This window comes from Columba livia, unplaced genomic scaffold (genome assembly GCF_036013475.1).
Source record: "Columba livia isolate bColLiv1 breed racing homer unplaced genomic scaffold, bColLiv1.pat.W.v2 Scaffold_95, whole genome shotgun sequence".
Taxonomy (NCBI): Eukaryota; Metazoa; Chordata; class Aves; order Columbiformes; family Columbidae; genus Columba; species Columba livia.
The window spans coordinates 165,535-189,741 of NW_027043818.1; the positions used below are offsets into that span (position 1 = coordinate 165,535).

At 52.9% G+C, this 24,207-nt stretch overlaps 1 long non-coding RNA gene across 1 annotated transcript; it reads right to left on the reverse strand.

Annotated features, from left to right (window-relative positions):
- Positions 1 to 4,424: 4,424 nt before the first annotated feature.
- LOC135578187 (uncharacterized) lies at positions 4,425 to 21,638 on the reverse strand. The gene is made up of 5 exons (XR_010469516.1): positions 20,923 to 21,638; positions 20,526 to 20,694; positions 8,908 to 9,554; positions 7,190 to 8,819; positions 4,425 to 6,560 (listed from the first exon to the last, which is right to left on the reverse strand). It is a non-coding gene; the product is annotated as an uncharacterized LOC135578187 (long non-coding RNA).
- Positions 21,639 to 24,207: the final 2,569 nt, after the last annotated feature.

A 24,207-nucleotide genomic window follows, 5' to 3' on the forward strand; every position in this document is an offset into this window, starting at 1 on the left:
CCAGGGATGGAGGCACGCTGCTTTGCTGGCCCTGTCGGAGAACAAGCTCACCTGGGCTGCTCGCAGGTCACCTGAGGCCTCTGCTATGAGGCGGTTCACAACACCACCGGGCAAGCAGCCATCCTCTCCCTGCAAGGCATGCTCCAGCTCCCGGTATGTGTCCACCCGGTTGCCCTGGGGACAGACCACAAAGGGCAGTGATGGGACTCGCTTTACCCTTGTTCCCAGAGAGCCACCAGAGAGACCCACTGTCCTCCAAACCATCTGTGGGACACGGGCATGAGGTACAAGCTGCAGGCATCGCGTCAGGAGAGCCACGGGCAACGGCAAGATCTTCCGCGGCAGCTCTGAGACAAGCAGACAAGCCAGAGGGGGACACGGACCCCACCAGGGGAAGAGGCCGTGGGGGTCACTCCTGAGGACGGGGAAGGTGGCAGTCAGAGGGAAGGTGCCAGGTGGGCAAGGCGAAGGCGTGGGGACCAGTCCCTGCACTGAGGGGGAGAAGCCATGAGCACCCTGCACCCGGTGTCGCTCCTCGCACAGGCAGGAGCCCTGGGCTGCTGGGACAGCTCCAAACCAAAGCTCAGGAGGGGCCTTGGGTACCTGGGGAAAGGCACTGGGGAGAAGCTGGGGCTGATGGCAGAGGCCATGCCCTGCCCAGGAGAAAGCCAAGAGCTCCTGGGGACAGGAGGGAGGCAGCAGCGACATTAGTCCCATCTGAGCAGCAGGATCAGTGCTTGGGGACACAGCTTGCAGGGCAGAGATGCCATCAGACAAGATCCCTCTCTGCCATGGCCCCAGGGAAGCCCGGGGCATGGAGGGGAGCCCTCACCCCCCGCCTCACCTCATGGTCTTGCAGCTGTTTCAGCCCAGATGTCCCAATGGCCACAAAGGTGTCGACAGCCTCAGGGACAGTCCCCGTCACCCCGTCTCTGCCCTCAGGACTGGAGGCTCTGGACGGGGGACACACACATGGACAGAGAGCTGGAAGGAAAGAAGGAACTGGTATTGCTGGCCGCAGAGCTTCCAGCAGGGGGGTGAAGGTCTCTCAGCCTCCCCAGCACCACCAGCCTGTGCTGGGCTGGGCTGGCAGGAGCAGTCGGTGGGATGAGAGGAGGGAGTGTGCCCCTCGCTGCAGCACTGGGCAGACCCCCTGGGGGACTGGGCCCAGTCGGGGGTCCCCAGTGCCAGGACAGCAGCGACATGCTGGAGGGAGCCCAGCGTGGGGCTGAGCTGGGCAGGGATGGACACGGGGCTCTGCCAGGGGGCCGGGAGGGCTGGGGCTGCACAGCACCACAAGAGCTGCTGGGCCAGGCTGTCTCGGAGCCATCCCAGGCTGCTCGATGGAGGGCAGAGACAGGACGGAGCCCTCAGGGAGGTGCCTGGCAGCAGGACGGGAGGGGAGGTGACGGGGACACGGCCCCCAGCACCTGGAGGGACAGACGCTGCCTCGGCCTCCCGCCAGCCCCTCACCTCGAAGCGCCCTCATCCTCCTCGTGGCTGCAGATCTGCCAGATCAACGCTCTCCTCTTAACAGGTTCTCCTCCCTCAAACTCCACAAGAAACCAAGGCAACAGCAGCCCCAGGAGGAGGAGATAGAACCCAGACGTTGTGACCTCACCGCAGGGCACGGTGCCTGGCCCAGGGCTGCGGTGGCACAGGGACATGTGCTGGGGACACACTGTGGGGCAGGGACCAGACAGGACCAGAGCAGGAGGAGTCTCTGGTAGATCCAAGATGCAGCAGTTTTCTCCAAAAGGGAAAAATCATGTCAGGTGGCTTCACTGGAGGAGTCTGGGGCTTCCACCTGGGGCCTCAGCTTCCTATAGGAAGTGAGGTGACTGTGCGAGTACCTGGGAGGAGTCTTGGGTGGATCCTGCAGGACAGAGTTTCCACTCAGAAAGAAAAATCACCTCGGGGAGATTCATTGGAAGAGTCTGAGGCTGCCACCCAGCATCTTCTGTCCCTAAAGCAGAGGTCAAAATACTCCAGCAGGTTCCTGGGAGGAGGTTTGGGTTCTTCCCAGAGAAGCGAGCTTCTAGCATGAGAAAAGTCATCTTGGGTAGCTGCCTTGGAGGAGTCTGGGGCAGCCAGCTGGGATCTCAGACAGTGAAAGCAGAGCTCAAACAGCTGCAGCAGAGTCTGGGAAGAGTCTCGGTGCGTTCTAGAGGTCAAAGCTTCCTGCAGAAGAAAAAAGTCTTCTCCGGTAGCTTCTGTGGAAGAGTCTGGGGCTGGTACCAGGATCTTGGGGCACTGTCAGAGGAGCTCTTGAGAATCCAGGAGATGCCTGGGTGGAGACTTTGGTGGATCCTGCAGGAGAGAGATTCCTACAAATAACAAAAACCATCCCAGGCAGCTTCCTTGGAGGAGTCTGAGGCTGCTGCCCTGCATCTCAGATGCCTAAAGCATCTACCAGCACACAGGCACACAAGACAGGGATCAGGGTGTCAGCATGATTTTAGCAACTGGACTAATAATTCTGATCCGAGACAAAAATCAATAAACCAATGAGTAACTCTGAATGTTATTTATTCTGTAGAAAAGATCAACTCACAAGCTTTCCTCAAAGACTTTCACCTTTTCACAGCCCTCTGGCGGCTCACGCTTGAACTTGTAGCTGTTGTTGGGTTTTGGTGAGGCAGCATATTTTGGCAAGGGAGAATTATTCCCATTCTCTGCAGGAAGAGAGCATCTCATTCCTCCAGTGTGCCACACTATTAAAAAACACAATAGCTATCTTTACATGTCCCCCAAATTGAAACCCACATCATTACCAATGCTATAAAATTAAGGAACGTTTTCAGTCACCTTGAAGTTTCATTTGCAAACAGGTTTTCTTATCTCAATCCCTTTCCTCCTTTCCTTTTCTCCTCATAGCATTTTCCAGGCTCCTCTGCAATCTCTGTCCATTCCTGGCCACTTCCTGTTTGTAACCGCAAACCTGAATCTGCGCTCCTGTGCCATCACCACCTGGGCAAGGAAAACAGACAGAAATCATATTCTTAAAAACAGAAAAAGCTTACGTGGAATCATGAAATTCTCCCAGTGTATCTCAGAAGATTTCTGGTGACAAAGCATGATTTGAAAAAGACAGTTAAACTTTTATGGGTGCATACATGAAATGCTGGAAAGCTGCCCATTTTGCCTGAAATAAAAACAATACCTGACGCAAGCAACAGGACTGGCCTATTTCTGCTGTTCCACCTGTCGCTGTGCACTCTCGATTCTTCAACTTGTTCACGGTACTTGAAGAATCTATTATTTAAAACCAAAAACTTGTCTGGGAAGCACATTCCTCAGTCATATCTATGCAGCTCCAATTACAGAGCACCACAGATGTGTGCACACGGAGTCTTTGGAACAATCCAGAAAAAAAAAGATCACTTACAAAGAAAAAAGCATTGTACCATTTCTCCATGGATGTGGGAAACAAAGTCCCTCTTTTACTACATGGCCATGCACGTAGCAACGGGTTAAATTAAGCACTCTTAAACTTTTAGAGTTACACAGTACCTTTATCTCTGGAATCAACAAGAAGATCATCTGTAGAACACGGACTTTCTTCACTGCCTTTGTTCCAGATGGTAAGAAACGAGGCTGGAGATCCTGGCTGGGAGCGGCTGCTGCTGTTACTGCTCCTGTCTGCTCTGCCGGGCGTTCAGGTACCAATGCTGTGGGTACCAATGCTGTGGGTACCAATGCTGTGGGTACCGATGGTGTGGGTACCAATGGTGTGGGTACCAATGGTGTGGGTACCAATGCTGTGGGTACCAATGCTGTGGGTACCGATGGTGTGGGTACCAATGCTGTGGGTACCGATGCTGTGGGTACCAATGCTGTGGGTACCGATGCTGTGGGTACCGATGCTGTGGGTACCAATGCTGTGGGTACTTGTTGGAACGATAAAGGACTCAGCATTCCAATTCAATGTGAATCACGCAAAACCATTACAGAAACAAGCCTCCTTACATATGCAACTATTCTCTGATTACGCATCCACACTCCAAGCAGGCATTCGCTAATTGGATATCATCTATGTTCACGAGGTGTCCACGCGCTGAAGTCTCACTGCTGATAGGTCCATTGATTTACACCACGTTGGGGCCTGGTTATTTCAGAGCTGCTTCTCTCCCACGGCAGGTTGTGTTCCCAGCCTTGAAATTCCTGGCTGGTTCAATAACAAATCTCCATCTAACAGCAACCCCTCCACAGGTACTGATGGTGTGGGTACCGCTGCTGTGCGTACAGATGCTGTGGGTACCAATGCTGTGGGTATTCATGCTGTGGGTACCGCTGCTGTGGGTACCGCTGCTGTGGGTACAGACGCTGCGGAACCGCTGCTGTGGGTACCGTTGCTGTGGGTACTGATTGTGTGGGTACTGATGCTGTAGGTACCACTGCTGTGGGTACCAATGCTGTGGGTACTGATGCTGTGGGTACTGATGCTGTGGATACGGCTGCTACACTGAGAGAACGGAGGCGCTCGGTGCCCAGCTGGAGTATCTCGAGGCTGTTAAAATAACAGGGGTCACATGGCTGCTCTCGTCTAGTTTGCAATTTCTTTAAATCCAGTAATGCTGAGGGTTTTTTTGAGTTTCACAAAATGTGTTGAAGTGGAAATTTTTATCCATTACACAAGATTCCAACATAAAATAAGTCAGGTTTGGAAAATAAGGACAACGGTTTCCAGGATTTCACGGATCACAGGCTTGCTCGGCGGGAAGGGACCCTCCTGAGCTCGGCTGGTCCAAGCCCGGGCTCAGGCCGAGCCTGTCCTGTCCTGAGAGCCCGTCCTGGCTGCGTCAGGGTTCAACATCTGCACAGACAGCGATTCCACAGCCTCTCTGGGCAACTTGCTCCGGTTTTGAGCAGCCCCACACAATTAAAAAAAATAGATTTAAAAAGTGTTTTTCTTGCGTTCGCATTGTTTTTAAGTTTATGCCCATTGGTTCTTGCCCTATCATGGCACCCCAAGAGTCCAGCTCCCTCCTGTTCATTCTGCACATCAGATATTGACACACGTTGATAAGATCCCCCTGAGCTTTCTCTTCTCAAGGCTGAACAGTCCCAGCTCCCTCAGCCTCTCTTCATAGGAAAGATGTTCCAGGCCCTTAATCATCTTTGTGGCCTGTATTTCTGATACTTCATTACTCAATTTACCTCCAAAAATACCTAACAAGAAAATTAAAGTTAAAAATTGGCAAGTTGTGCTTCAACTGGGATGGGGCAGTTCAGCATGGGCAAAGGGAAGAAAAAGTTCCTACAGGACGTCCCAAAACAGACCTTTTGTCTTTTCCCGTTTTACTGACATGTCTTAATTTATCGGAAAATAAATTACATCACATTAATCACAGAGGAAAAGGTTCAGGTTCAAGATTTACCTCTTTCCTGCACTTTGCTTTCCAAGGGATTTTTCGACTACCTTTATTAAAGAATCACTTAGACTTCAGCAAAGCCTTTGACACTGTATCCCCAGCATTTTCCTGGAGAAGCTGCAGCTCACGGCCTGGATGGGTGTCTGAGGGTCACCAAGGGCAAGTGCCGGGTCCTGCACGTGGGTCACAACAACCCCATGGACGCTGCAGCTGGGGAGGAGCGGCTGGAAAAGGCGCCGGGGGTGTTGGTGCCAGCGGCTGAACATGAGCCAGCGTGTGCCCAGGTGGCCAAGAGGCCACAGGATCCTGGCTGGGACCAGCACTGGTGTGGCCAGCAGGCCCAGGGCAGCGACCGTCCCTGTGCTGGGACCTGGGGAGGCCAAACCGCCAATCCTGGGGGCAGTTCTGGGCCCCTCACGCCAAGAAAACCCTTGAGGTGCTGGAGCAAGTGGAGAGAAGGGAAGGGAGCTGGTGAGGGGCTGGAGCACAAGGGTGATGGAGCGGCTGAGGGACCTGGGGGGTTCAGCTGGAGAACAGGAGCTGAGGGGAGACCTTCTGATCTCTGAACTGCCTGAAAGGAGCTTGGAGCCAGGGGGGTCGGGCTCTGCTCCCCAGGAACAAGCGCCAGGAGCAGAGGAAACGGCCTCAGGTTGCCCAGGGGAGGTTGAGGTTGGATCTGGGAACAATTTCTTCCCCAAAGGGCTGTGGGGCATTGGAACAGGCTGCCCAGGGCAGTGCTGGAGTCGCCATCCCTGGAGGGCTGGACAGACGGACATGAGGTTCTCAGGACACGGGGTAATGACAGTGTTGGGTTTACGGTTGGACTTGATGATACGAGGGTCTCTTCCAACCAAAATGACCCTATGATGCTCTAAAAGGAACATTGCGTGCATGCCTGTCATCATTTTTTTGATCTTTCTTTGGATTTTCTTACTGGGAGAACACATTTCTGCATGAGTGTTCTCTGGAGGGCTGGAGGGAATAGAATTAAAACTGATTCTGAGGTTGTATTCCAGTATCTTTCATATTCCAGTAACTAGACTTGTTGAAAGGAGAGGCGGATGTACCAGAGGGGGATTTTGTCTGTTCTTCAAGAATTCAGAGAGATTCTTTGCAATTTTTGCTGCTTTTTCTTGATTATTTGACTTGATTATCCCAGTATTCCAACTGACTACCTGCGGATTTCTGATCAAAAGAAAAAGAAGAATAAATGGTCAGTATGAAATTGTAAGATCTGAAACAGAAAACGTTCCTGTGCACACATTTTCCTATGGGGATAGAAGAAAAACTATAGAAATAATGTACTTCAGTAGCCATTTGAAATGCTGAGAAACACTCCAGTGACACCTAAATATATTCCCCGTTTTCACTGTAATACTCCAGCTCTGAGTGGAGCCAGCAGAACATGGAGATCCAGTAAGACCACACTAGACCATGCTGAATTCCCAACAAAACCTACTGAACTCATTAAAATATCCACTTCCCATCCAGCGTTTTTGTCAGTCTGTGAGGTACAGGAGCACACAAACCACTTCCGCTGTCTCACCTCAGCTGAGAAACGTTTGACAAAGTGGGGGCAAGATTGCAGTGGCCAAGCAACACGATCACAGACACGGGCAAGACCTCAAGTGTACGCAAACGAAGAGCTCAGTGTAATACACAGCCAGCTGCACGTACGCTGTTCCTCGCTTACAGCAGCTGCGAGAGCTGAAAGCGCTTTATTATTATTGGGTTTAACCCATTGCTGGGTTGGGGTTGTTTGTTTGTTTGTTTGTTTTTCCCGAGGTTGAGCTGTATTAAACAACTTGGCTGACCTGGCAGTGAACTGTGCTTGTGTTCCAGCTTGTGCTGCGGGTTCTTCTGCAAAGAAGCAAACGGTAGAAGCCCAATTCACCCGTGTTCCACAGCTGAGAAGCTCTGAACTCCCTGGTGTTTATGGATGTTTCAATACAACTCTGTGAGCAGCGCCTCAGCGCAGTCTCTCAGCTTAGAGAATGGAGAGTGGGAAAACAGGTTAAACAAGAGTTCCTGTTGTTTCAGCATTAACAAATAGAGATGGCTGATCAAAAGAGATGAGAGAGTTTCCAAAGTTGTGAGATGCATTTGTTTAGTGTGATAAGAACCCATCCAACCATCTACTCTCATTAAAATGAATCCAGAACATAACTTCTGGTGCATTAAGCACGATGCATGCTCAGTGCATCACAGGTCAGACACACCGGATGGAGCTTCCCTGTTCTGCAACATAAGGCTACGAATTAAATACTTTGGAGAAGTAAATAATTTGGGAAGAACTGCCTGTCTCAGAGGATCACAGGCAGAAGCCCCAGAAAGATTCTGCAGAGAGATGACTCATTTCTGCAGTGTGCTACTATAATCTAGCAAATCCCATTTACAAGCATGTAGGTCTTCTATAAAAACACAGCATCAAAGAATGAAAGAAAATAGGAAGTCCACGTACTCTTGGACTGCAATACACGTTCCTCCCGTGATCCAGGTCATTAACACACTTATTGATCCTCCCCCCATTATCCAGTGCTGCTCTACTGCTTTAACGTAGCCCAACTTGCACTGTGCTAACAGGCCTTGTTGCTGCACAGAGGATCACCGTCCTGTGCACTGGAGAGTTTGGGTCACCAAAACACAGGAAACTGCGGCCGTTCAATGTCGCTGCCATGCGAGAGACGGAACCGGACACACCAAGTGATGTTCACAGAGTTCACCTTGACCGCCCCACCACGCTGGCTTTGGGCCAAAAGCTGCCCTGTCCACACGCCGTGCAACAACGTGATTGGTTACAGCACGCGCTATCCAGTACCGTGATTGGCTGCACGCACTGTCCACGCGCTCTGCACGCGCGTGTCGGCGATTGCTCATTGGCTGGTACCCTCTTACAGGATTCCTTTTGTCTCTTTGGTCTCCGGCTTCACCTCCTGGCCGGGCTGGCGACGACCCCATCCCCCCGGGGGGCTCTGCCACTGCATCTCCCCCTCTTTCATTTAAGAGAATGTTCACAACAAGCCGTATTGTGCTTTGAAGACTGTGTGAAATACAGGGTAAGAATATTACAGCCAATTCAATTACACTTAACAAGAACAGACCTGTTTTCGATATTCCTTTTAACCAAACAACGCATCCAACCCAAAAAACCAACATCTTCTGTTATTTTCATGTTCTGCAAATCTGTTATCTTTTTATGTATAGATTCTGAATGGTCTTTGAAGTTCAAACAACACATCCCATCAAACTTCACAACCGTGGCCATGGCCGATAACAAACCACTAATCGCTGCTCTGTTCTGCAAAGATCAACACCGGCTGCATCCGCTGCTGAAAGCGACAACACGTCTGAGGGTCAGGGTCATCACCACTGCAATCGGTCTCTTCTTTGCTGGCCAGCCAAGGCCTCACCCACTGCGCTGAATCCACCAGCTGTTATGGTTACCTGTGGAAACACAAGCACATCCCCTTCCCCAGGTGATCAGTGACACAGGACCTTCCCATTGCTGTGTTATCGGATCAAACACACTGACCTTAGGTACTTCTTCGGAAAGACCTTTGACATTGTTGATATGGTGCATAACAACAGGTTCCGTTTCAGTCTCACTTTTAGGATTAAGCCAGTTCAGCACATACGATGCCTTCATCAAAACCTCTTCTGCACCCACACCAATTCCCCTTGTTTGTTCAGAACGGGCAAAAGGCTTTTCAAGGTGCGTGTGCACGCCCCATAACTGCCTGGCCAGTAGAGTTCTAAGGGACTCCGAACAGGGGTTGCACCTTCCACTGGACGAGGAAGGTTGCAGGAGTGTCAGAATGGTGTGCGGGGCCATTATCTGTTTGATCTGGGTAGGAACTCCCATGACAGCAAAGGCTTGTAATCAAGGACGCCTTCCTGCTTTTGCGTTTGCTGAGGTCAAAGCTGTAGCCACAACGGTCCTGAACAGGTGTCCATGGACACACCAATGTACTCTTGTCGGCCAAACGCTGCAAATTCAGTAACATCAGTTTGCCACGACTGACCTGGCTGCGAGCCCCGAGGATTCGCTCCCTTTTGTTGCAGAGGCGCTATGCGGGCACAGGCAGGACAACTGCGGTAATGGATCCAGCTTGTTCCTCGGGAAGTGCAAAATGTTTTGGGAGCGATGCTGAGGATCGATGGAAGAACGCGTGAGCTTGTCTGGCTTGTTCAAAAGGAGACACATCTGTCACCGCCACGAGTTTGTCTGTGATGGTGTTTCCCTCAACTAGACCACCTGGTAGGTCAGAGTGGCTTTTTATATGCATTACAAATACCGCCGCTGTCCTATAATCTAACACGTTCCACCAATCCAATAATGCCTCAAACAACAAGGAGTTGGAAACTCGCTGCACAAGCGCTCTATGTGTTCTTCGTACAACTCCAGACCATGAAGAGAATCTGCTACCAGATTAATTGGGCGGTTCTGCCACTTTTGTAACGCTAAAATTTGATCCGATCCTTCAGCTACAACAACCTGTGAATGCCACTGACCCTGCTCAAACCACACAAAACCTCCTTTGCGGGAGCGACTACTCGCACCCGTGACGATGGTTGTGGCATCTAAGGGACGCTCACTGACAACTGACACGGGCTGCAAGGGGAGGTTGGTTTAAATACGGGATGCGGTGGATAAGGATTGTCCACCCGCACCGGAACCCAGGCGAGAGCTGAGGCCAGATCGTCGTGTTTGAGAAGGATCTGTTCAAACAGATGGAGAGAAATGGGGATCACAATTCCACCAACATACGACCCAGACAAGGTCAGATATCGGCTCAGTCCTTTCACTGCCACCTGGCAATGGCTTCCCGCCTCTGAATGATGGGTTTGGTTTGGATTGGTTAGAAGTATCCATTCTAATCCTAACAAGGGATTCTTTTCTTCCGTGCTCCACGGGCCCAAAAGTCCTGCCAGCTCCTTATTGGTGTCACAGACACGAAGAGGAACCGGCAATTCTGATCTATCCATTTTTCTTGCCATTTGCTCAAGCGCTTTTTGTGCCTCTGGTGTGAGGCACCGTGGTTCTTGGGGGTCTCGTCCCCCATGAAGGATGGGGGTGCAAGGCTGGGGGGGCAGGGTTTTGGGGGCCTGATTTCAGGCTACAGGGTCTGGGGGTGCAGGTTCTGGGCGATCAGGATTTGGGGGTTCCGGGTTTAGGGCAGTAGGATCTTTGGGTGCAGGAGTTTGGGGTGCAGGGTTTGGGGGCCAGGATTTGGGGGCGCAGGATTTGGGGTGCAGGGTTCTTGGGTGCCAGGTTTTGGGGTGCAGGGTTTGGGGAAGGAGGATATGGGGGTGCAGGGTTTAGGGCAGAAGGATCTTGCGCTGCAGGGCTTTGGGGTGGAAGGCCTGGTAGGGCAGGATTTGGGGGTAGAAAGTTTAGGCGGTAGGGTTTGGGGTGCAGGATTTGGGGGTGAATGGGTTTGGGGGGTGCAGGGTTCTGGGGTGCAGGGTTTGGGAGTTCGGGACGTGGGGCTGGAGGATTTGGGAGTGCAGAGTTGGGGGTGCAGGTTTCACACGTTAAGGAACTGGGGCTGCAGAATTTGGGGGTGCAGGGTTTGGGGTGCAGGGTTTGAAGGGTGCAGGATGTGGGGGTACGCGTTTTGGGAGGGAAAGATCTGGGGGTGCAGGGTGTAGGGATCACAATATGGGGGTGCAGGGTTCTGGGGTGCAGGATCTGGGGTGCAGGATATGGGTGAGTAGGGTTTGGAGTGCAGAACCTTGTTGTTCAGGGTTTAGAGGCAGGATTTGGGGGTGCAGGGCTTTGGGGTGAGGGCTTGGGGGTGCAGGGTTCAGGTGTTCAGGCCTTGGGGGTGCAGGACGTGGGGGTTGGAGGATTTGGGGGTGCACGGGTGGGTAAGGAAGGATCTGAGGGTGCAGGGTTTGAAGTTTCAGGATTTGGGGGTGCAGGATTTGGGGGTACAGGTTTTGGGGGTGCAGGGTGTTTGGGGGAAGGATTTGGGGGTGCACATTTTGTGGGGGTGCAAGATTTGAGAGTGCAGGGATTTGGGGTGAGCGATTTCAGGGTGCCAGGTTTGGGGGGGAAGGATCTGCGGGTGCAGGGTTTGTAAGTGCATTGATTGGGGGTCAGAATTTGTGGGTGCAGGGTTTGTGGGGCAGGATTTTGGGTGCAGGGTTTTGGGGAGCAGGATCTGGGGGTGATGGATTTGGTTGACAAGGTTTTGCAGTGCGGGGTTTGGGGGAGCAGAGTTCAGGGGTGCAGGGTTTTGGGGGGTGGGTCTGGACGAACAAGATTCGGGGGCAAATGCTTTGGGGGAAGGATTTGGGGGTGCAGGTTTTGGAGTGCACGGCATGCAGTATGGGCTGTGGGGAGTCAGGATTGTGGGGCACAGGATTTGGGGGTGCACGGTTCAGGTTTAGGAGCTGGGGGTGCAGAGTTTTGGGGGTGTACGGTTTTGGGGTGCAGTGTTTCAGGTGAAGGCTTTTCCAGAGCAGGATTTGCGGGTGCAGAGTTTGGGGGAGCAGGTTTTGGGGTGCAGGGTTCAGATGTTCAGGACCTGGGGGTGCAGGATCTGGGGGTTGACAGTTTGGGGGTGCATTGTTTGGGCGGCTGGATGAGGAGGTGCACGATTTAGGGCTGCAGAGCTTGGGGGGCAGGGGTTTGTTGGCAGAATTTGGGGGACCAGGGTTCTGGGGTGCAGAGTTTGGGAGATCAGGGTTTGGGGGTGCAGGGGTTTGGGGGGAAATTTAACGTTGCGGAGAGTGGGCTGTGTCGGTTTGGGGGTGAAGGATTTGGGGGTGCGGGGTTTGGAAGCACAGGGTTTTGGGGTGCAGGGTTTGGGAAATCAAGGTTTGGGGTTCCAGGATTTGGGGGTGCAGTGTTAGGGGGTGAATGTTTCGGGGGTGCAGGGTTTGGGATTGCAGGGTGTTGGGGGAAGGATCTGGGGGTACAAGATTTGGGGTAGCAGCGTTTTGGGAGCAGGGTTTAGGGGTCAGGCTTTAGGGGGCAGGGTTTGGGAAGCAGGGTCGGGAGGCACGATTTGGGGGTGCAGGGTTTAGGGCAGCAGGATTTTGGGGTGAAGGGGTTTGGGGTGAAGGGTTGGGTAGGACAGGATTTTGGGGTGCAGGTTTTTAGGGTGCCACTTGTGGGGGGCAGGATTTGGGCTACAGGGGCTTGGGGGTGCAGGGTTTGGGGGTGCAGGATTTAGTGGTGCAGGGTTTGGGGGTGCAGGTCTTGTGGAGGCAGAATTGGGGGTGCAGGTTTTGGGAGTTCAGGATTTGGGGGTGCAGATTTGGGGTATTCAGGACCTGGAGGTGCAGGATTTGGGGATGTAGGTTTTGGTGGGACAGGGTGTTGGGGGAAGGATTTGGGGGACAGAGTCTGGGGGTGCAGGGTCTGGGGGTGAAGGATTTGGGGTTCAGGGTTTGGAGGTTCAGGGTTTTAGGGTGCAGGATTTGGGCATGAATGCTTTTGGGGTGCAGGGTTTGGGGGTGCAAGATTTGAGGGTGCAAGGTCTGGGTGTTCAAGATTTAGGGAAGCAGGATATTGGGGTGCAGGGTTTGAGGGGTGCAGGGGTTTTGGGTTCAGGGTTAGGGGGTTCAGGGTTTGGGGGTGCAGGGTGCTGGGGGAAGGATTTGGGGGTACAGGGTTTCTGGGGGCAGGATTTCGGGTGAACTGTTTTGGGGTGCAGGACTTGGGGGTGCAGGTTTCACACGTTAAGGAACCGGGGCTGCAGAAGTTGGGGCTGCAGAAGTTGGGGGTGGACGGTTGAAGGGTGCAGGGTTATGGGGGTACAGGTTTTGGGAGGGAAGGGTCTGGGGGTGCAGGGTGTAGGGATCACAATATGGGGGTGCAGGGTTCTGGGGTGCAGGATTTGGGGTGCAGGATATGGGGGAGAAGGGTTTGGGCTGCAGAACCTTGTTGTTCAGGGTTTAGAGGCAGGATTTGGGGGTGCAGGGCTTTGGGGTGAGGGCTTGGGGGTGCAGGGTTCAGGTGTTTAGGACCTGAGGGCGCAGGATGTGGGGGTTGGAGGATTTAGGGGTGCAGGGATTTGGGGTGAGGGATTTCAGAGTGCAATTTTTGGGAGGGAAGGATCTGGGGGTACAGGTTTTGGGGGTGCAGGTTTTTAGGGTGCAACTTGTGGGGTGCACGGTTTTGGGTATAGGGTTTTGGGGTGCAGAATTTTGGGGGGGAGGATTGGGGAAGCAGGGTTTCGGGGTGAAAGGTTCAGTGGTGCAGGGTTTGGGGGTGCAGGGATTGGGGAGCCAGAATTGGGGGTGCCGGGTTTGGCACTGTAGGGTGTTGGGGGAAGGATCTGGGGGTACAAGATTTGGGGTAGCAGCATTTTGGGGAGCAGGGTTTAGGGGTCAGGCTTTAGGGGGACAGGGTTTGGGGGGCAGGGTTGGGAGGGATGATGTGGGGGTGCAGGGTTTAGGGCAGCAGGATCTTGGGGTGAAGGGGTTTGGGGTGAAGGGTTGGGTAGGACAGGATTTGAGGGTGCAGGTTTGCAAGGTGCAATGGGGTACAGAGGTTCGGGGGTCCAGGGTTTCTGTGTGCAGGGTTTGGGATTGCAGGATTTGGGGTGCAGGTTTTGCAAGTGCAGGATCTGGAGAGTCAGGATTTGGGGGTGCAGTGTTTGGGGGTGAATGGTTTGGGGGTGCACAGTTTGAGGGTGCACATGTTTTGGGGCTGCATGATTTGAGAGAGCAGGGTTTGGGGTGCAGGATCTGGGGGTGCAGGGTTTGGGATGGCAGGATTTGAGGATGCAGGATTTGGTGATGCAGGATTTGGGCTCTGCAGGGTTGGAGGGTTCAGGACACCGGGCTGGAGGATTTGGGGGTGCAGGACCTGGGGATGCAGAGTTTGGGAGGGAAGGATCTTGGGGTGTAGGGTTTGGTCGTGCAGGACATGGGGGTGCAGGGTTCAGGGCAGCAGGATCCTGGGATGCAGGGATTTGGGGAGAAGAGTTTGCTAGGGCACCACCTGGGGGTGCAGGTTTTGGGGTGCAGGGTTTCAGGGTCAGGATCTGGGGGTGCAGGGTGTTGAGGGGAAGAATTTGGAGGTGCAGTGTTTGGGGGGGCAGGTGGTGCAGGGTTCTGGGGTGCGAGTTTTCTACTGAAGGATGTGGGGTGGCAGGATTTGGGGGTGCAGGGTTTGGGGGTGCAGGGTTTTGGGGTGAAGGTTTGGTAGGGCAGGATTTGGGGTGTGGGGTTTGCGTGTTCAGGAACTGGGGGACCAGGGGTTGGGAATGATGATCCTAGTGTGCAGGCTTTGGGGTGCAGGCTTTGGGGTGCAGGCTTTGGGGGTGCAGAAGCTGGGAGTGTAAGACTTAGGGAAGCAGAATTTGGGGGTGAAGGGTTTGGGATTCAGGATCTGGGGTGCAGGATTTGGGGGTGCAGGGTTGGGGCCAGAATCTTGGGGTGCAGCTTTTGGGGTTGTAGGTTTTCAACGTGCAGGGTTTGGGGGATGCTCGGTTTTGAATTGCAGGGTTTGGGGGGACAAGATTTGGGGGTGCAGGGCTTGTGCATGCAGGGGTTTAAGGTGCAGCATTTGGGGGGGCAGGGTTAGGGGGGACAGGGTTTGGGGCTGTAGGGTTTGTGGGTGCAGCGCTCTGAGGTGCAGGATTTGGGGTTGTAGGAGGCATAATCTGCGGGTGCAGCTTTTCAAGTTGCAGGGTTTGGGGGTGCAGAGTTTTGAGGTGCAGGATTTAGGGGGCAGGACTGGGGGGCGCAGGGTTATGGGGGTACAGGATTTGGGGCTGCAGGATTTTGGGTGCCAGAATTGGGGGTTCAGGGTTTAGGGTAGCAGGATCTTGGGGCGAAGGGATTGGTAGGGCAGGATTTGGGGGTGCAAGATTTGGGGTGAGGGTTTGGGGGTGCAGGCTTTGGGGGTGCTGGGTTTGGAGGGGTGAGCTGGGGGGCAGAATTTGGGGTGCAGGATTCGAGGGTGCAGAATTTGGGGCTGCAGGATTTGGGTGTTTAGAAGCTGGGGGTGCAGGACTTGGGCACGCAGGGTTTGGGGGTGCAGGTTTCATGCGTTCAGGACCTGTGGGTGAAGGACTTGGGGGCTCAGGGTTTCGGGGCACAGGGTTTGCTGCTGCATTGTTTGATGTGGCAGCATTTGGGGGTGCAGGGTTTAGAGGTGTAGGGTTTCTGGGTGCAGGATTTCGGGGCGCAGGGTTTGGGGGTGCAAGATGTTGGGGTCTGCAGTTTTAGGGTGCAGGATTTGAAGGAAAATGATTGGGGGGTGCAGAGATTTGGGTTGCAGGATTTGGGGGGTCAAGGATTGGGGGTGCATTGTTTGGCAGGGAAGGATTTGGGGGTGCAGCGTTTTGGGGTTGTAGGAGGCAGGATCTGGGGGTGCTGCTTTTGAAGTTGCAGGTTCTGGGGGTGCAGGCTTTGGAGATCAGGATTTGGGGGTGCAGGATTCATCATTGCAGGGTGTTACGCATTTAGAGTGGGAGGATCTTGGGGGGCAGGGATTGTTAGGGCAGGGTTTGGGGGTGCAGGTTCCACAGTTTTAAGAACTCGGGTTCAGGATTGGGGTGCAGGGTTGGTGTGTGCAGGATTTGGGGGTGCAGGGTGTGGGGCTGCAGGGTTCTGGGGTGGAGGATTTTGGGGGGTCAGAACTTGGGGATGCAGGGTATGGGCATGAAGGTTTTGCAGCTGCAGGATTTTGGGGTACAGAACCTGAAGTGCAGAGCTTGGGGGTGCAGGGTTTGGGGGTGCAATGTTTGGTGTGGCAAAATGTGGGAGTGCAGGGTTTAGAGGTGCAGGATTTGAGGGAGCAGGGTTTTGGGGTGCAGGGATTTGGGGGTGCAAGTTTCATGCATTCAGGAACTGGGGTTGCAGGAATTAAGGGTGCAGGGTTTGGGGGAAGAATTTGGGGGTGCAGGGTTCTGGGGTGCAGGCTTTGGGAGTTCAGGGTTTGGGGGTGCAGGGGCTTGGGGGGAAATTTAAAGTTGCAGAGTGTGGGGTGCATAGGACTGGGGCACAGGATTTGGGGGTGCAGGGTTTCAGGGTTCAGGATTTGGAGGTGTGGAGTTTTGGGGCTGTAGGAGTTTTGGGGTGCAGGGGTCAGGGCTGAAGGATTTGAGGGTGCACGGTGGTGGGGGAAGGATTTGGGGGTGAGAGATTTGGGGTGCAGGATTTGGGGGTGCAGAGTTTTGGGAGGCAAGGATCTGGGGCTGCAGGATTTGGGGGTTCAGTTTTCAGGGTAGCACAATCTTGGGGTGCAGGGCTTTGCAGTGAAAGGTTTGGTAGGGCAGGATTTGGGGTGCAGGATTTTGGGGTGCTGGGTTTTGGGGTGCAGGATTTGGTGTTGCAGGGATGGGGTCGAAGGGCTTGGGCTTTCAGGCCTTTGAGGTGCAGGATTTGGAGGTGCAAGGTTTGGGAGTGAATTCTTTGGGGTGCAGGGTGTGGGGTTTCAGGAGGTGGGGGAACGATCTTGGGGTGTAGGGTTTGGGGGGGCAGGGTTTCAGGGCTCAGGATTTGCGAGGGCAGGATTAGGGGGTGCAAGATTTTGGCTTTAGGGTTTAGGGGTGCAGAGTTTGGTAGGGCCGAAATTGGGGTTGTGGGATATTGTGTTGCAGGGTTTTGGGGTGAAGGGTTAATAGGGATGCAGAATCTAGGGTGCAAGATTTGGGTTTCAAGGTTTGGGGGTGCAGGATTTTAGGGTGCAGGATTTGGGCCTGAATGCTTTCAGGGTGCAGGGTTTGGGGGTACAAGAATCGAGGGTGCAAGGTTTGGGTGTCCAAGATTTAGGGGAGCAGGATTTTGGGGCGCAGGGTTTGAGGGGTGCAGGGGCTTTGGGTGAGGGATTTGGGGTACAGGATTTGATGGTTCACTGTTTACAGTATCTGGATCTTGGGGTGCAGGTTTTGGAGGTGCAGAGTTTGGGAGGGAAGGATCTGGGGATGCAGGATCTGGGGTGCAGGGTTTGGGGTGCAGAGTTTGGGGGTGCAAGGTGTGAGGGGCAGGACTAAGGATTGCAAAGTTTTGGCGGTAGGATTTGGGGTGTAGGGTATGGGGTGCAGGAACTGGGGGTGCCTGATTTGGGGGTTCAGGGTTTGCGGGTGCAATGTCAAGGGGGTGGAGGATTAAAGGTGCAGGGTTTGGGGGGCAGGTTTTGCGTGTTCAGGAACTGGGGGTGCAGGACTTTGCGTTGAAGGGCTCTGCAGTGCCGGGGTTGGCCTGCAGGGTTTGGGGTGCAGTATTTTGGGGTGCAGGGGTTTGGGTTTCAGGACCTGGGAGTGAAGGGTCTTAGGGAACAGGATTTCAGGGGTGCAGGGTTTGAGGGGTGATGGCCTTGGGGGCCTTGGGGATGAAGGATTTGGGAGCGCAGGGTCTTGGGGTGCAGGATATGGGGGTGCAGGGTTTGATGGGGAAGGGTTTGGGGGTGCCTGGTTTAGGATTGTAGGATTTGGGGGTCAAGGGTTTGGTTGTGCTGGGGTTTGGGGGGGGGCAGAATAAAGGGGTGCAAGATTTGGGGGTGCGGTGTTAGGGAGCAAATGCTTTTGGGGTGCAGGGTTTGGGGGTGTATGATCTGGGGCTGAAGGGTTTCAGGGTGCAGGGTTGGGGGAAGGATTTGGGGGGCAGGGTGTTGGGGATATGGGGTGGCAGGGTTTAAGCGTGCAAGATTTTGGGGTGTAGGGGTTTGTAGTGCAAGGTTTGGGAGGGCAGGATTTTGGGGTGCAGGGCTTTGGGGTGAGGGTTTGGGGGTGCACGACTCACGTGTTTAGGAACTGAGGCTGCAGGATTTGGGGGTTCAGGGTTTGAGAGTGCAAAGGTTTGGAGTGTATGGTTATGGGGTTCAAGGTTTGGAGATGCAGGAGTCTGGGGTGCAGGGTCTAATGGTGCAGGGTATGGGGGAGCAGGATTGGGAGTGCACATTATGGGGCATGATATGGGGGTGCAGGATTTTGGGGTGTTTAAGTTTTGGGGTTCAGGGCTTTGGGGACGAGGATCTGAGGGTGCAGGATTTGGGAGTACAAGGTTTGTGTGTTCAGAACCGGGCGTGCAGGATTTAGGGACGAGGATTTGGGACACAGGGTTTGGGGGTGCAGGATCTACGGTGCAGGCCTTTGGGGTGCAGGATTTAGGAGCCAGGATTTGGGATGCAGGGTTTGGGGGTGAAGGATCTACGGTGCAGGCCTTTGGGGTGCAGAGCTTTAGGGTACAGGGCTTGATGAGGCAGGATTTGGGGGTGCAGAACTTTGGGGTGAATGATTTGTGTGTGAAGGATTTCGGGGTGCAGGATTCAGGGATGCAGAGTTTGGTATTACAGGTTTGGGGGGGTTCATGGCTTGGGAGGAAGAATTTGGGGGCGCACAATTTAGGGGTGCATGTTTTGTGGGTGCAGAGTTTAGGGGGGAAGAATTGGAGATGTAGGAGTTTTGGGGGCATTATCTGGGGGGTCAGGATACGGGGTGCAGGGTTTTGAGGTGCAGGTTTCAGGTGTTCAGCACATTGGGGTGCAGGGTTTGGTGGTGCATTGGTTTTGGGGGTGGAGGATTTGGGGACACAGGGTTCCAGGGTGCAGGATTTGGGGGTGCAGGATCTGGTGGTGCAGGTTTTCGGGTGGGGAATTTGGGGGTGCATGGTGTTGAGGAAGGATCTGGGGGTGCAATATTTGGGCTTTCAGGGTTTAGGGGTGCAGGATCTGGAAGTGCAGAGTTTGGGGACAGGAGCTGGGGGGGCAGCGTTTGGGGTTACAGGTTTTGGGGGTGCAGGGTTGAGGGAAATATTTGAGGTGCAGGGTTAGGAGAGTGCAGGATTTCTGGGTGCAGAGTTTGGGGTGCTGGGTATGGGGCAGCAGGATCTGGGGGTGAAGGTTTTGGGGGTGCATTCGTTTGGGGGGAGGATCTGGGGGTGCAGGGTTTAAGGGTTCAGGATTTGGAGGTGTAGCGTTTTGGGGTGTAGGGTTCTGGGTTGAGGTTTTGGGGGTGAAAGATTTGGGGGTGCAGGCTTTGGGGGGGTCTGATTTGGGGGTGCAGGGTCTGGGGGTGCAAGATCCTGGAGTTCAGGATCTGGGGTTCAGGATTTGGGGCTGCAGAGTATGGGAGGGAAGGATCTGGGGCTTCAGGATTTGGGGGTACACCGTTCGGGGGTGCAGGGTTTCGAAGTCAGGTCTAAGAGTGCAGGGTTTGGGGGTGCAGGGGTTTGGGGAGAAATTTAAGGTTGCAGAGTGTGGGGTGTATAGGACTGGGGCACAGGATTTGGGGGTGTGGGGTTTCAGGGTTCAGGATTTGGAGGTGTGGAGTTTTGGGGCGCAGGGGTTGGGGGTGAAGGATTTGAGGGTGCAGGGTGGTGGGGGAAGGATTTGGGGGTGAGAGATTTGGGGTGCAGAGTTTTGGGAGGCAAGGATCTGGGGGTGCAGGATTTGGGGGTTCAGTGTTTAGGGTAGCACAACCTTGGGGTACAGGGGTTTACAGTGAAAGGTTTGGTAGGGCAGAATTTGGGGTGCAGGATTCTGGGGTGCAGGCTTTTGGGGTGCAGGATTTGGTGGTGCAGGGATGGGGTCGAAGGGCTTGGGCTTTCAGGCCTTTGAGGTGCAGGATTTGGAGGTGCAAGGTTTGGGAGTGAATTCTTTGGGGTGCAGGGTTTGGGGTTTCAGGAGGTGGGGGAAGGATCTTGGGGTGTAGGGTTTGGGGAGGCAGGGTGTTTGTGGCAGGATTTGGGGGTGCAGGGTTTGAAGTGCAGTGTTTCAGGAGGGCATGGTTTGGGGATGCACATGTGGGGGTCCAGGTTTTTGGGGTGCAGACTTTGGGAGTGGAGGATTTTGGGGTGCAGGGTTTGGGGCTGTCTTATTTGGGGGTGCAGTGTTTGGGTGTTCAGGAGCTGGGGGTGCTGCATTTGGGAATGCAGGGTTTGGGGTGCAGGGTTTCGGGGTTCAGGATTTGGGAGGGCAGGATTAGGGGGTTCAAGGTTTCAATTGTAGGCTTTAGGGGTGCAGAGTTTGGGGTGCAGGGTTTGGTGCTGCAGGATTTGGGGTGCAGGGTTTGGGAAGTCAGGATCTGGGGGTGGAGGATTTGGGCGTGCGGATTGCGGGGCAGGGTTTTTGGTGCAGGGTTTGGGGGGAAGGAGCTGGGCGTGCAGGGTTTGGGAAGAGTATTTTGGGGTGCAGGAGTTTTGGGTGCCGTGTTTGTGGGGCAGGTTGGGGTGATCACTGCTGACCTGCACACACTTGCTCTCTCTGGTATTCACCTTCACTCTTGCTCCTCCATCTCCCCACTGTTCTCTCCACCTTCTCTCTTTTCGTTTCCACCACACTCTTGACACAGACCTGACCCACTGAGAATGTTCCAGAACACGCTGATCCAAACCCCGCTGGGACCTTCGGGCTCTATGACAGTGTGAAAATTGAGTGTGCAACAGAACCCTTTTGGTTGTCAAACACCTTGAAGATGCTGGAGTCCAAGCATAACCCCCCCGGCACTGCCCCATGTCCCTCGGGAGCTCATGTGGAAACCCCTCCAGGGATGGCAACTCCAGCACTGCCCTGGGCAGCCTGTTCAGTGCCCGACAGCCCTTGCTGGGAGGAACACTTTCCAGTCTCCAGTCAGAACGTCACCTGGTACCATCGGGGCCGTTCCCTCTCCTCCTGTCGCTCGTTCCCGGGGCAGAGTCCCAGAACCCCGCTCTCTGGGCTCTCTGTGGGGCGGCCCCGTCCCGGCCGCTCCCCGCACTCCCGCTCTGTCTCTCGCCCGAAGGCTCGGGCGGGAACGGCCGCTGCGTCCCGGCCGGCCAATCGCAGCTCGCCGCCTCAGCCCCGCGCGCCGCCGGCCCTTGGCCCCGCCCCCTCCTCCCCTCATCCCCTCAGGGAGGAACTTCACCCCGCCAGCGCTGAGCTCGGAGTTCAGCACCCAAATATCTTCACAGTGCGAGAAATGCAGCTGCGATTCGTGCTGAGATGTTCAGTGTTTACAGGTGTAACCAAATGAGGCTCGGGCTCTGAAGCTGGAAAAAGGAAAGGTGGTTAAGTTCTAGGTAAAAAGTTATGAGACTTGTTTATGAAGTCTCATCCAAAGACCCCAAAGACCCTCCTCAAAACCACCAAGTGACACAGCGCAGGCGAACAGGGCGGCTCAAAGAGGAGACTGGAAATGCTTCTCCGAGACTCCTTGTAATGAGAAGCGGGAAAGGTTATGAATATGTACAGGCGTTCCTGGGGTCATTGTGAATATGGAACACCTCACTGTATTTAAGCACAGCTCTTGTTGTTAAAAGGTGTGCGTGTTGGGCGGAGCGAATCCCCCGCGCACCCTGCGCTGTTTTGCTTTTGCTCTAATGAACACGTGTTTAAGGAATACAGCTAAGGAATTGGATTAAACATTGTTTATCCATAGAAAAAGCCAAAGTTATTTATTTCAATTTCCAATATTCCTACATGGTTTTGAAAACTATAAATCTAGGGTTTAGGATTTTCAAAAGGAAATAATCCATCAGCCAAAGTCCTATTATGGCTTATTTTATTGATACTGTAGCAGAATATTCAGCGTCACAGCGCTCACGAATGGGAAGGAGACATTTCCACATACCATTTCTTCCTTGCCGGGCTTCAGTGCAATGAGTCAGTGATGACGGAGTCAGTGATGAACAAGCTGTAGAGGTTTACTCAACCACATTTCAAGAAGGACACTTGTCACTCCTCTCCATGTTCCTCCGTATCCTTATCCTCAGAACTTACTGGTGTGCAAAGCAGCTTGTGCCCGTGGTCTTTCTCAGACTCTCTTTCACCTCCTTGTTCCTCAGACAATAGATCAGAGGGTTCAGTGCTGGAGTGAACACAGCACAAAAGACAGACACTGTTTTGTTGAGTTTGGACGGATGGATCCTCCTGGGCCTGGCGTACATGAAGAGAGTGGCCGAGAAAACGATCATGACTACAGCCAAATGGGAGGTACAAGTGGAAAGGGCGTTTCTCCTTCCCTGCACTGAAGCACACACAAGATAGTTGACAGGATACAGCAGTAGGAGAAAACAATGATCAGGAGAGGTATCAGCAGGACCACCAAGGCTCACACAAAGTGCACTGTCTCTGCAAGGGACGTGTCAGTGCAGGAAAGGCTCAGGACGGGAGAGATGTCACAAAAGAAGTGGTTCGTGACGTGAGTTGTGAAACTAAAGGCACCTTGACCAAGGACTTTCTACAAAGTAGAACAACATTTCTTACAGGAAAGAAAGTGAGAGGGACGCATGTCTTTATTCCAGTGGTTTGTTACTGTACTATCAATAGCAACACTAGAAAATCAACCCAAAATGTAGCAAAACCCCTCTGTAGCGCACACTGTTTTCATGTAGGATGGAATGTGAAGAACACAGACTGGCTGCTGACATTCCCGCTACTGAGAGCAGCACCACAGAGGTTCAGGTGGTACAGGGATAAAAATTACTAAAAACACAGGTGTAATGCTAATGGAACACGGAGTTTTGAAAATGTCAGACTTTCTTCATTTCCTAATAGGAAATTATCCACCTTTGTGTTTCCAGGGGCAGCAGTGATGGTCATAGGAGAGACTGCTACAGAGATTACAAATCCCTTAGTTACAGATTTTAGGAATTTATGTTTAAGCAAGAGCTTTGAACTGAATCTAAAGACCAGATCCTGCAGTGGGTGGTTCCTCTGGCTTGTACTAAACACCTGTCTTGGACAGAGAAGAAGAGTTCTTTCTTGTTTCAGTTTGCTCTCAGCTCTGATTTAGACAGCTGTCCAGCCAGTAACTTAGAGCAGACCTTGCATGTTCCCATTGACTGTTTTGCTCTAGATTCCTTTTATACTCAGTGGATATCTGCTTGAGACATCGACTGAGCATTTGTAGTCTAGACTGTAATACTGTATATGGATCTATCTCCTTGCAAAACACATCTCTTATTTGTGCTCTAGAAATGCCAATTTCTCCTCATGGACATTTTAGTGATCCTTTACTAACCTTTAAGTAGTTGTCCATACCATAAATGATTTAAGGTGGAGAAGGTGAGGTTTCTTCTTCCTGCTTTTAAGGGCAATGAGAGCAAATAATGAACACATAAACACGCTTCTTTCCAATCTCTTAGATTTTACAGCTCATTAATATATGCATGTTTGTGTATGCATGAGAGAAAAACATGTTGTACAAAAGAGGCATTAATCTATCCAGAACAGTAATATACTCTTCAGCTATTTCCTTTCCTCCCCTGAACATGTGTGGTCTTTTTATTAGTGAGGGGCTGACAAATCTGACTGCAATCCAGGAACAAAGCTTTGGCAGTTTCTGTCTCTAAACATGAAACAGAAGAATCCAGGAAATGGCGAGCAGGACAGAGAATTTAACTGAAAAACTGGATGTGTTTTGCCATTATTCTTGACTTACAAGTGTATTCCCTCACTATACATCTGGCAGTTTACATGATGAAAATGTATTGGATGGCATAATCAAGAAGAATTGCTTGTTGAAGGATTCAGCGCAATCATTTACACTGTAACTGATCTATGATTTCTTGATCTATTCATCTGTTACTGTAAGAAAACATGAAGACTGACTTACCAGTTCAGGATTTCCAGCCGTGCGTGTGGCCTTTAAACTGCAGTAACGAGCAGTGGATCAGATGGATCTTCTCTGACCCACCTGAGAGGTTTTCCTTCCAAGGACTCGCTGTCTTTGCGGGGAAAGCTTCCCTTATACCATAAGCACTGAGCTGATAAAGTCGTCTGCCAATCAAAGAAATGAAAGGGAAGAGGAAGGTTGTTATCTCCAATGATCTCCAATAATTACCCCCAGAGGCTAATTTCTATGTATAATTACATGTAGGAGAAACAGAGTCTGGCATGAGATCTGGGGAATAAAGACCATGACAGAAAACACGTCATGCCTAGTAC